Source organism: Cibotium barometz, chromosome 1 (genome assembly GCF_041138505.1).
Source record: "Cibotium barometz isolate CiBa-2024 chromosome 1, ASM4113850v1, whole genome shotgun sequence".
NCBI lineage: Eukaryota > Viridiplantae > Streptophyta > Polypodiopsida > Cyatheales > Cibotiaceae > Cibotium > Cibotium barometz.
The window spans coordinates 62,803,987-62,816,418 of record NC_141046.1 but is presented as its reverse complement, the minus strand read 5'-3'; positions in this window follow the sequence as shown (position 1 = coordinate 62,816,418).

Sequence of the window (12,432 nt, the reverse complement as noted above, 5' to 3'; positions counted from 1 at the left end):
CCCCTAGATTCTCTAATAGCCCCGGGTCTCCTCGTAGGATCAATAGTTGGAAAGACTGGTCCTTTAGCAGTTGTTCGCATGGAAGGTGCTGGTCGAGCCACACTTGGGGTTCTAGCCCATGGTGGTGCTAGTGTTTCTCCTCCAAAGGCAGATTCATTTGGACGTGCCGTGTCTAAGGTAGACACCTCAGTGAAAAGGGGCCTTCCTTTCAATGTCATTTCCCTAACCTCTGGCCATTCAAGGATTATAAAGTCGTTCCCCCATCTATCATGAACACGCTTAGTGAAACCTTCTAGATGCTCTACAATTATTGTATGCGTGACTCGAAGCTCTAAGCTCGGGTACTTAGTGGTTGCATAGTAGGTTTCTTCCACATCCCTATACACCTCTTTAATTGGGTCGTCTTGCAAATGACTCATTTACGTCCATTGAAATATCACTCTCGGTTCTTGAGAGGCTCTCTGTTTGAGACTCCGAAGATGTCTCGAGAATGCTCTCCAAGTTGCCAACAACCGATTGAGTGCCGCTCCCTTGAGTGGTTACCCTAGATGGTGCACTAGTGTTATGTCCCCCAGTATGGTTCCTGAGTGTAGATGCATACGCTATTTTTTGCACGTTGCCGTGTCCAGTTTTAAACCCTACCTAACCACCAAATGCAACTATCATGAATAGGTGTGTAAATACATATTTTATTTTTTTATTTTTTATTTTTATTTATTTTATTTTTTACTAATTACACAAAAATACTAATTATGCACAAAATTACAAAAATTTTAAAAAAAATGCAAGTTACACTAATTATGCAAAAAAATTATTGAAAATTAAAAAAAAATGCAGATTATGCAAAAAATGTGGACTCAAAATAAAACACATACTTTACAGAAATTTTTTTTTAATTATTATTATTTTTTATTGTTTTATTATTTTATTTTTATTTTTATTTTTTTTAAAAATGTATAAAACATGGAAATTTGTATGCGGGAATAGCAGTTTTTTTTAAAAAATTAAAGATTAACAAAAAAACAAAACAAAAAATAAATAAAAAATAAAAAATAAAAAATAAAAATACTAACCTTATCTTCGCAACAACCGGCGAATCGTCAACCTTATCTTTCTCTTCCTCCTGCGGCTCCTCGCTTTCTCTGCAGCCACTCAATGAACTCACCGCCTTATCTAGCCGGCCGCCTCTCCTTCACGTGCCTCCTCGCCTTCTTTTTCGGCCAGCTCACCACCGCCTCCCTCTTCTTCGCTTTCCCAGCTGCCGCCCCAGCTACACAGGCCTACGCCACCTCCTTCGCCCGTGCGCCTGGTTTATCTCGCGGCAGGGTCGGCTCGATTTCTTTTCCTGCGCCGCCTTAGGTGCAGCCGCCCTCTCTTCTTTGGAGCAGAGAGTTCACATAGGAGAGGGTCAGCGAGGCAGCGTGGCAATGGCAATCACTGCCTGTGCTTGCCAGAGCCTGAAGTGCCTGGATGTTTTGATGAAGATCTTCGTGCAGTTGAGCCCTGCGTCTAACTGCAGAGATGGCCCTCTCTGTCGGATCCCGTCGCCCGCCCCTACCTTTCGCGAATATGTAGTTTTGCCGCCTTCTTCTCTGCTGCCTTCATCGGCCAGTAGCCCCGCCTTCACTTTCGCTGGCGCCACCACCACCTTTTCTTCGCACCGGCCTGCAGTCACCTTCTTTTCCTTCGCTTTCTTTGCCTTCAGCATCCAGTTGGCTCCTCTGCAAAACGACTCCTTCCTCCTCCTCTGCCCGCTCTGGAGCTTCTTTGCTTCGGCCTTCAGCGGCCACCTAACCAGCTGACCCCGCGAGCCGCCGCCTTGGCTTCTGCGCTGGCCACTCTACAGCTGCAGCTGCCCTCCTTGCGGCCACTTCGCGGCCCCTTCACCTTCTTCTCCCCGCTCTCTCTTCAGCCTTCGCCCTCTTCACGCCTCTTTCTCTGCTGCGTTCAGCGGCCTGCCAGCCACCTTCGCATTCGCTTCCTCGGTCCCTTCATAGCTGCCTGCCTTCAACGGCCTCCACTTGACCTTCTGACGCCCATGTCAACAATACATGGGCCCACTCCTTCGCCAGCTTTGTGGCCCTTCAGCCAGTGAGCGCCTCAGCTAGTCCCCATTTCCAGCACTTGTTGCTGTCCGACACCCTTTCTTCTTCACCACCACAACCTCCGCCTCCTTTTCAACAATCTCGGCACTAGTGCTTGCCTCTCATAGCAGAGCCACTAATCAAGAAGAACCGTGTAACTTGGCTCCCTAATTATATAATGCATTTGGATTCTAGATTTGATGAATTAATGTTGATCTCCACATTGCAGTTTCGTTGAAAAAAAACAAAAATAAATAAACCCCCTGCGGCCTTATCCGCGCCTCTCCTCCTTATTCACTAATCTACTTTTTATCTTCTAATCACTCCGAGATTCCACACTCGTGCTAACCCTAAACCTAAAAACAAAAAGAATTAGTGGTAGTAATGCAAGCTTCTCAACCGATTTTGAGTCTTCTCCCCGCCGGCAGCGGCGCCAATGGAGAGACGGAAGACTCTCTCACTTGTAGCATGAGTAGTTCGATCCGTGTGTAGCTCAATCCAATGGGATTTGCATCCCTTTCGGAGATAGGGATTCAACCCGTACCGGTGCACGAAAGCTTATCCACGAATAGAGAAAATGCTATGAACACCACTACCTTGACATAGACTCTACACACACAAGCTCAATCTTGCCATAGCTCATTCACTCATCATCCCACTCATTTATACATCCAATACAAGAAGAAAGCTAAGCTAATGCATACACAAGCTCAAAGCATCCTTCATTCTCAAGCACTTACTTCCCTAGCATGCACACAAACCTTGAAGCTTAATTTGGAACTTGAAAGAAACATGCATTCTCATTCACTACTCAAGCAATGCCTTGTCCATGGATAAGTGTTAGGGGTTAACTTTACCTAAGTTGGAATATCCGAATTCTATGTATGTGAATGATCCTTTTGGGTAGTTGCTTAGGAATTCGTGAGAAGGGAGAGATATGAAGAGATGTAGTTAGTTGATCATGAGAAGGTGCATAACGGATATTCAGAATTGTAGAAGATGAAGAAGCGAAAATGTAATCCCTTACATGATTATGACATGAATGAATTCTGATCATCTGTTCAGGGTTATTGTGTGTAGCGGATTTTCTGTATGATGTTTTGTATTCCGTTTTGCTGTTATGATTTTCTGCTAAAGGGAATGTCTTTGTGCTAGTGTTTGTTCTTTTATGAGATTTCCATTACCAAGTATCAGGCATTTAGTGCCCAGATACACATTGGCGATCCTGCGGTGTTCGCATACTCAGCATTGTCTTGTCTTTGTTGGGTATGGGGTTGTGTTGTGCTGTGCTGTTTTTGTTTCGCATGAATGTCAGATAGGGAGAGGCAAACTAGTCCCATTCATTTCACGAGGGCACAAGCCAGGAAGCGCAGATATGACAGGTCGGAAGCTTCTAGCAGTGGAAGCGGTGATGCTGCGAAAGTGCTACCTGTGGCAGTTACGTCGGTTTCTGCTGGCGTAATTGAGGGCCAATTGGTGCAAGCCGGCGTGGACGAGGCGGACACTGTCGAGCATACAACACCACTTGCAGAAGGGCCGGGGCAGAATGTCGTTAGCCCGGAGCAAGCCCGGCGGCATTTGCATCAATTTGTTGGTGCCCTATTTCTGTCCAGACCGCCTGTTCGGAGTCAGAGACGGTTGCAATTTGATCCATTGAAAAATCCGCCTCCAGCTAATCCACTACGAGGAGTTGTGAACATGGCTGCACCACCACCCAATCCAACGGTTAAGGCTGCCAAATTTAAGGCAAAGCCTAAGGAAGACCCAGACTGTCACGTGGCTCAATTCGAGACCCGATGGCAAGCCAGTGGGTACCCTGCCCATTTTGGAGATCCGGTGAAATTGCAGTAGTTTGCCGCAACCCTGGAGGGGGTAGCAATGAGTTGGTTTAGCCAATATGGCTTGGCCCACTTTGCAGATTTCAATGCTTTGAAGGATGCGTTTTTGGCCCGGTTCAGGAAGGAGAAAACTCCTACTGATATCGTCAAAAAGATCAAGGCCATGGAACAGAAGCATCTGTTAGTGGAGGATTATGCTCAGAAGTTTCGGGGATTGGCTGCCAGACTGCAGGGTAATGAAAGACCCTCGGATGAAATGCTTGCCAGTTACTTTGTCAAAGGATTGCGGAGGAACTTGAAGAGTGCTGTTGCAAATGTGGATATTGCCGGCGGCTTTGATAACCTCGTGACAGCTGCCTCTCGGGTGGAAAAGCGCCTGGGCATTCAGGACAAATGGAAGGGCAGGAAGCAGGATGACTCAGATTCGGATAGTTCGACTGAGTCAGACTCGGATAGTGAGGCCGAGTCGGCATGCTCATCTGATGAATCGGAGGATGAGAAGCATAGTGAGAAGAAAAAGGCCTCAAGGAAGGCTAAGCAGGAAAAAGATAAAGAGAAACAGGTTAGGGAGGAGAAGGAGAAAAAGCTTCTTCACAAACTTAAAGCCTTAGGGTATGCAACAGTCTTGCCCAAGGAGAAACAGTACTGCCATATCTGTGAGAAGGACGGCCATCTTACGAGTACCTGTTGGTACAACCCCAACTACAGAGGCAAGGTGCCACCCAATGTGGTTCAGCGAGCACCACCTCAGCAAGTTGCAGAGGCTAATCCGGTGGTTCCAACCGTTCCGCATGTTCCCTATAATAGGCCTCCAAGACCATATGCTCCAAGACCTAGTTGGCAGGGGCAGCAAGGGTTTCAGAGGGGACCTCAGGGTGTGCCACTGTGTGATTACTGTGGAAAAGACGGGCATCGAATTGGTCCGGCCTGTGAATTATGGTGTAAGCATAGGGAGGAAAGAGGGAGACCTGTCATTCGATTCAATGAGGGGAATCGGGGTCAGGGACCTCCCCAGAACCAGCAGCAGCAGAGACCTCCAGCTCAAGCAAATGCCATCCTGATAGAGATGGTGGGAGATAAAGCAGCGGGGGCTAGCACGGGGGTTTCACATCTTCAGGGTGTGCCGCAGCAGTTCCAAGTGCTGGAAGCTTCTAGCTCTGTTGATGCGCAGGGTGAGTGCTCCACGGGTATGCTCGTTGGGGATTGTAAGGGGCAAGATTTAGTGGATACTTTGGCTGTTACCCGTGCAAAGGGTAAGGGACCTATCAGTTGGGAGGACCAGGAGGTGGTTCGTAGAAAAGTTTCCAGTCAGGTTCAGAAACTCCAGCAGAAGCAGCTCCCGGTGGAACCGATGGAGCCACTGCTAAAGGCACAGTTGTCGGAGGAACCGATTCCAGCCCAGCCACCTTGTGATCCACTTCCAGGAAAGATTGCGGTGGTCCATTCCGATCCAGTTCCTAAGGTAACTGAAACAGTACCAGGTTCTGGGGATCTATTTGATGCACTAATGCATGCGCCTATTCAGATTTCTTTGGATCAGCTGTTAAGCATGGTACCGGCTTTCCGGGAACAGCTGTTGGGGAAGCTGCAGGAGCCAGGTCCAGCAACGATGGTGGAGGATCAAGCCCCGTTTGTGGGAGTTTCTCAAGCTGAGTCCGCAGATGTGGATTTTCAAGTCCCAGTGATTAAGGTGGCATTCCACGGGCACAAGTTTGAAGAGGTTTTACTGGATGGGGGTTCCGGAGTCAATATTCTACCGGAGACCGTTTACCTCCGTATGAAGTTGGGAGCGTTAGCACCAGCACCTTTTCAAGTGAGGATGGCAGATCAGAGGCGACTTCAACCTTTGGGGATTCTCAAGAATCAATCTATTAAGGTGGGTGGTCTGTCGTTTCTTGTGAATTTTGTGGTGCTCTGGATGCAGGATAGTGGGTCTGCCTATGCCATGTTGCTAGGCCGCCCCTGGTTTAAAATTGCCCGAGTTAAGCAGGATTGGGAGGATAATACTGTGGTGATCAGGCAGGGCAAGAAGACAACTCGCTTGTCCATGTTATTTAAAGTTCTCTTGAAGCAGGGGCAGAAGCCTTTATGTGCTCAGGGCATTCATTTGGCAAGTGATGTAGGTGAAGATGAGGAGGAGGCATATATGCAAGCAAATCCAACGGTAGTACCGGTCTTTGATGTAGCTGTGGAAGCTATTGTCACCAGATATCAGAATACTGGACACCCTGTATCGGCAGTTTCGCAGAGTGTCGAGGGTGTGGAACAATCATCGGATGTTTCGACTGAAGATAGTGTGGTGCCCGAGCAGGAGATCCAGGTGGTACCAGGCCAGATCATGGAAGGCCAGACTTTTTAGAGGGCTGTGGAAGAAGCTTTAGCTGCCAAGGCTCAGCAGGTGCATTCTGTAACCGAGCAGGAAGCCATTATAGCAGCTGAACAGCAATATGAACGGCGTTTGCAGAAGTCCATCAGGGTGGAGGAAGATGAATTACAGGACATGAATTTAGGGACTGCATCCGATCCCAAGGTGGTCCGAGTCAGTGTGCATGTTGAAGGTCAATTTAAGGAGGACTTGCAGAAGCTGTTAGTGGAGTTTCGAGATGTATTTTCTTGGGAGTATTCTGATATGAAGGGCATTGATCCAGCTTTACATCAGCACCGCATCAATTTGAAGAATGATGCTGTTCCTGTTATCCAACAGCGGTATCGAATGAATCCAAATTTCGCCAAGCAGGTCAAGGAGGAGCTGGATAAGCTTTTACGGGTAGGGTTTATCAAGCAGGTCAATGAGGTGACTTGGCTGTCTCCCATTGTGGTCGTGCCAAAGAAGAATGGCAAGATCAGGGTGTGTGTAGATTACAGGAAGTTGAATGCTGCCACAATTATTGACCCGTTTCCGTTACCGTTCTGTGATACCCTCCTTGATGCTGGCTGGTCATGAGATGTATAGTTTTTTGGATGGTTTCTCAGGGTATAATCAGATAAGGATGGCACCGGAGGATGTGGATAAGACGGCCTTTATCACTGAGTGGGGAGCATTTGCTTACACGGTGATGAGCTTTGGATTAAAGAATGGCCCACCATCATTTTCATTTGTGGCTCAGAAGGCATTTGAGCCATATCTGTTGGATTTTATGCGAGCCTTTCTTGATGATTTTAGTGTCTTTGGTAAAATGGCTTTGCACTTACAGCACCTGAGGCTCTGTTTGGAGCGCTGTCGGATGTTCCGCATAGCTCTTAATCCCTTCAAATGTGCTATTGCAGTCAGGCGTGGGATTCTCTTGGGCCATGTGGTGTCCCAGGAAGGCATCTTGATTGATGTTAAGAAGATTGAGGCCATTCAGAAGGCTTCCGCACCACGTACTCTTAAGGAGACAAGCAGGTTTTTGGGGCAGGTTAAGTGGCATAGTAGGTTTTTGCGCTATCTTTCAGATGTGTGTGCACCCCTTACTCATTTGACCAAGAAGGGAGTGGATTTTGTGTGGTCTCCAGTTCAAGAAAAGGCATTTCAAATTCTGAAGAAGATGTTGGTGGTGGCACCGATAGTGCAACCTCCTGATTGGGGGTTACCGTTTCATGTTTTTGTAGATGCTTCGGACATTGCCATAGGGGCTGTCCTCATGCAGGAGAAGATTAAGGGCTGGTTTCGACCAGTGTATTATGCTAGCAAGATGTTGATAAGTGCTGAAAGGAATTATACCGTCACGGAGAGGGAAGCTTTGGGGATGGTGTATTCTCTTCACAAGTTCCGGCACTATCTGTTGAGCAATAAGGTGGTTTTCCATGTAGATCATCAGGCCTTATTGTATCTGGTAAAGAAACCACACTTGACGGGTAGGTTAGCTAGGTGGATGCTTCTACTCCAGGAGTTTGACTTTCTGATCATACATACCCCGAGAAAGGAGCATGCTGTAGCGGATTATTTGAGTAGGTTGGAGATTGGGGAAGTAGCTGTAGGGGTGGATGATCACTTACCTGATTCGGTTTTGTTTTCAGCTACTGTGGCGATATTGGATTCTTGGTATGATCAGATGTTGAGTTTCTTGACAGATGGCACCATGCCAGTGGAATTTTCCACTGATCAACGGAGAAAGCTGGTACTCAGGAGTAAACCTTTTTTGGTGATTGCAGGTGCTCTGTACAAGAGAGGGATAGATCAGATTATCCGTCGCTGTGTCCCAGAATTTGAGCAATCAGCAGTTCTGCAAGAGGCTCATGGTGGAATTGCAGGTGGGCATTTTTTTGGAGACATTACAGGTAAGAAGATTCTTCAATCTGGGCTTTGGTGGCCTACAGTGCTGAAGGATGCACACAATCATGCTAGGAGTTGCTTGGTATGTCAACAGTTGGGGCAGCCTGGAGCTTCAGACCGCATGGCGGATAATCCGATTCTGCCCTTAGATCCTTTTCAGAAGTGGGGTTTGGATTTTGTTGGGCCAATCAAACCTAAGTCCAAGTGGACAGGTTGTCGTTATATCTTGGTGGCTACTGATTATTGTACGAAGTGGGTGGAAGCTGTTGCCTTGAAAGATAATACCGCCAACAGTGTGGCTAGGTTTCTGTATCACAACATTATGACCAGGTTTGGGTGCCCAGTGGAATTGGTTAGTGATCGGGGTACTCATTTTCTCAATGCTGTCATTGCGGAGTTGACCAAGACTCATTTGATTATGCATAAGAAGTCTACTGCCTATCATCCTCAAGCCAATGGTCAAGCAGAGAGTTCCAACAAGATCTTGGTGAAGATTTTGAAGAAGATAGTAGCAGAGAATAGGGATGACTGGGATGTGAAGCTTGATTCTGCTCTATGGTCATTCCGTACAGCTTTTAAAGTCACTACAGGTCTGACACCCTTCAAGCTGGTGTATGGCTTGGAGGCGGTGGTTCCAATGGAATATGTAGTTCCTAGTTTGCGGGTGGCTATTGCTGATCGGTTATCACCGGAAGAATCTGTTCAGTTCCGACAGCGGATGCTGTATCAGCTCGAAGAGGATCGGATTGTTAGTGGGTATATCACAGAGGTGATTCAGCAACAACGGCGGAAGGCTTGGGTAAGTAGACAGATCAAATTCAAAGTTTTTCAGGTTGGGGATTGGGTTTTGCTGTATAATTCGAAGCTTGGTCCTCATCCGGGTAAATTAAAGTTGCGGTACATAGGGCCGTACAAAATCATGGAGGATTGTGGTCAGGGTACTTTCCGACTTGCTGATATGTTTGGGACTCTGGTCGAGAAACCGATTAATGGTTTCCGACTGAAGAAGTTTGTGGGTCAGCCACCAGTGGTCGGGGTATCCGCAGAGGTCGGAGTTTTAGCAGACGGAGGAATATCCGCACCAGTGGGCAAATTAGGCGAAGGTGTAAGTGGGGATGTGTTAGAAAATTTGGGAATGTCCGCTAGTGTACAAGTGGAGGATACTGATGGAAAGTCGGGCATGTGTGGTAGATTTGGCCGACTGGGTGATGTTGTGTTTTATATCACCACGTGTGGGGGTTTTTTCATGCATATTTCAATTTTGGCATGCTTTGAGGAGACTTTTTGCATGAATAACGCAGAGTGCTTAGCAAAGCTGAATTCCCTGCGTCAAGCGCTGGCTGAGATGGGGCGTTCGATGCCGCTTAAGGTGGTTCCTGTGGAGCGCTCTTCTCCTCGGCGACTGCGTCAGCAACCCGCCGCGAGTAAGGAGTTTTCTGTTCGTGCGTCTGTAGAGGCTGATGAAGATTTCGAGCATGAGGATGCGCTGTCTGCTGAGGTAGGGGGGTTGGAAGCTACTACTTTGCAGGCTTTAATGGATCCTTTCTTGGATTTTTCTGTTCATCTGGATCTGTCCGAGGCGGTGACTACTCAGTGGTTGCAGACCATTGGGTTATGGGAGTTTGCATCTTTGCCGTGGGACAGATGGCGGGAGAATGTTTATGCCAAAACGCAGTTGGAGGTGATTCGTAAGAGGAATGGTTACCTCTCTGCGACTGTGGGTTTGACACCTCAATTGATAGCAGAAGTGTTTCATCTCCATTATGAAGAAACTGTGGCTGTGGCAAAGTGTTCGGATGTGGCCATGAGGAAGGAATTTGGGCTTCCACAGGGGTCTCGAGCCTATTACATGGTGAAGAATGTCGCTGAACCCCGTCGTCAGCATTTAAGATGGTACCTTGAGCGAATTTGTCAGGTAATTAGATTGGAATACATGTCAAAAGACAATTTTGCACCTTTGCTGTATGCTGAGAAAGGGGGGAAAGTTAGTTGGGCTTCTTTGGTGCACACTAGAATTTTGCAGGAGGTGGAAATCACTGATAAGAGGAAGTCTCAAGTCACTTCTCGGCTGTCGGCGTTCTTAGCAGCTTTGTTTGAGAAGGTTCCTATGATTTCTGCCAGCAAATTGCCTCTTTTGCCGCCTCAACCAGGTTTTTCTGGGGGTGTGCATGGTGGTCCTGAAGAACCGGGTCAGGTTGACGTTGTCCCAGAGGGGGCAGTGGATTCTCCATTGGGGTTTGAGCATCAGCCAGACAAGATGAATGTGTTTTAGGATTTGGTGGAATCAGGCTATACTCGCTCCGAAGCCAAGGAGGTGTTGGTCTCACCAGATGTTCCGAAAGGGCTAGATTTGTTGCATCAGGCCACAGAGTCTGTTGGTACTGATCCATCACTAGTTTCAGTGGGTAAGAAATTCACTTTTAGCAAGAAAAGAAAATTGGATGTGGATTCATCTGCGATCCAAGCTGTGGTAAAGACGATGGACTTTACTCCTGTTAAGTCAAATCAGTGGGATTCCGTTTTAGTCATAGCCAAGGAAGCAGAACAGAGTGTTCAGAGTGGAGAGTTGCAGGATGTGCTCTGGTCTTTGACTAAGGTCCAAGAGTATGTTCGGAAGCAGGAGAATAGTATTGCAGATTGGAAACACCAGGTTTGGGTAATCCAGGAGCAGTCGAGATCAAAAGCTACTTATCAGCTTAAAGTCCAACATCAGGAGGAGGAGTTAGTGAAAACTAAGATGTTGTTAGTTCAGGCTCAGGAGGCAGTGGTTAAAGAGAAAGACCAGGTAGCAGAGTGTCAGAGAAATTTGGTGAAGACAAAGATGTCGTTGGGATTGTTTGAAGAATGGACAAATCAATTACAGGAGAAGATGCATATGGAGTTGGCTGTATTGTCTGAGCAAAATGTGGGTTTGCAGGTGGAGAATCAGATGTTAGCCCAACGTATTCAACCATTGTTGGCTATTGAAAGACAGATGTTATCTCAGAGTAATGAAGATGTGGAGGGAGTGTTAGTTTCAGAGTCTGATTTAGCAGTGATTAGGCGGAGCTTAACTGAGGTGGGAGTCAAGCTGTGGCAAGGTATCCGAGATCGGATTGAAGTCTGGGTGATGAAGCCATTTAATACATTAAGTGGAGCTTTCATTTCTGAATCTGAGCAGATATTGTTGGATCAGGTAGCAGGTTTACAGTCTGAAAAGGATGCTTTGATGTTGAAATTGTTGGAGTTTGAGAAGCAAGTTCAAGCCATGTGTTTTATGGAGTTGCCTAATGAGGGACAGTTGGATACAGAGCAGGCTACTGTGGGGGATCATGGACAAACTGTGGAGATTATGTCGGAGGTTGAAAAGGAAGCAGTTGGCCAGGCTGAAGTCATTCAGATGGTGTCATAGGATATAATGCCTGCAGATCAGATTGCTGTTCCAGTCGTCAATCTGGAGCCGGTGGAAGATTCAAAGACTAAAGATGATCCGCCGAAGCCGTTGGAGCCAGTGGTGTTACCTCAGTAATTTATGCGTTTTTCTAGTGTTTTAGGAATTCTAGTTTAGTAGGATTTTGCTTTCAGTTTGCAGTTGTGTTTTCTTTTTGAAGCAATGTAAAGACAATGGATGGTTTGATCAGGGATTTATGGGTCCGAGTCGGGTTTTCTTGAAAACCCAACCACCGGGCTGTGCCATGTGTTAGGGGTTAACTTTACCTAAGTTGGAATATCCGCATTCTATGTATGTGAATGATCCTTTTGGGTAGTTGCTTAGGAATTCGTGAGAAGGGAGAGATATGAAGAGATGTAGTTAGTTGATCATGAGAAGGCGCATAACGGATATTCAGAATTGTAGAAGATGAAGAAGCGAAAATGTAATCCCTTACATGATTATGACATGAATGAATTCTGATCATCTGTTCAGGGTTATTGTGTGTAGCGGATTTTCTGTATGATGTTTTGTATTCCGTTTTGCTGTTATGATTTTCTGCTAAAGGGAATGTCTTTGTGCTAGTGTTTGTTCTTTTATGAGATTTCCATTACCAAGTATCAGGCATTTAGTGCCCAGATACAATAAGCTACAAGCTATGGAGAAGCTTAAGCTTGAATCCACTACCACACAAAGCCTAATAGAGAATCCACAAGCATCAACAAAGAAGCATGCACACTAGAGAATAGAGATGAGAAGAGAGAAAAACATCATCTCATTGCATTGAATAGAAGAGCATTGCTTATACAATAGTGTAGATGGGGAGAGAGAAGAGCTTGCACCTCT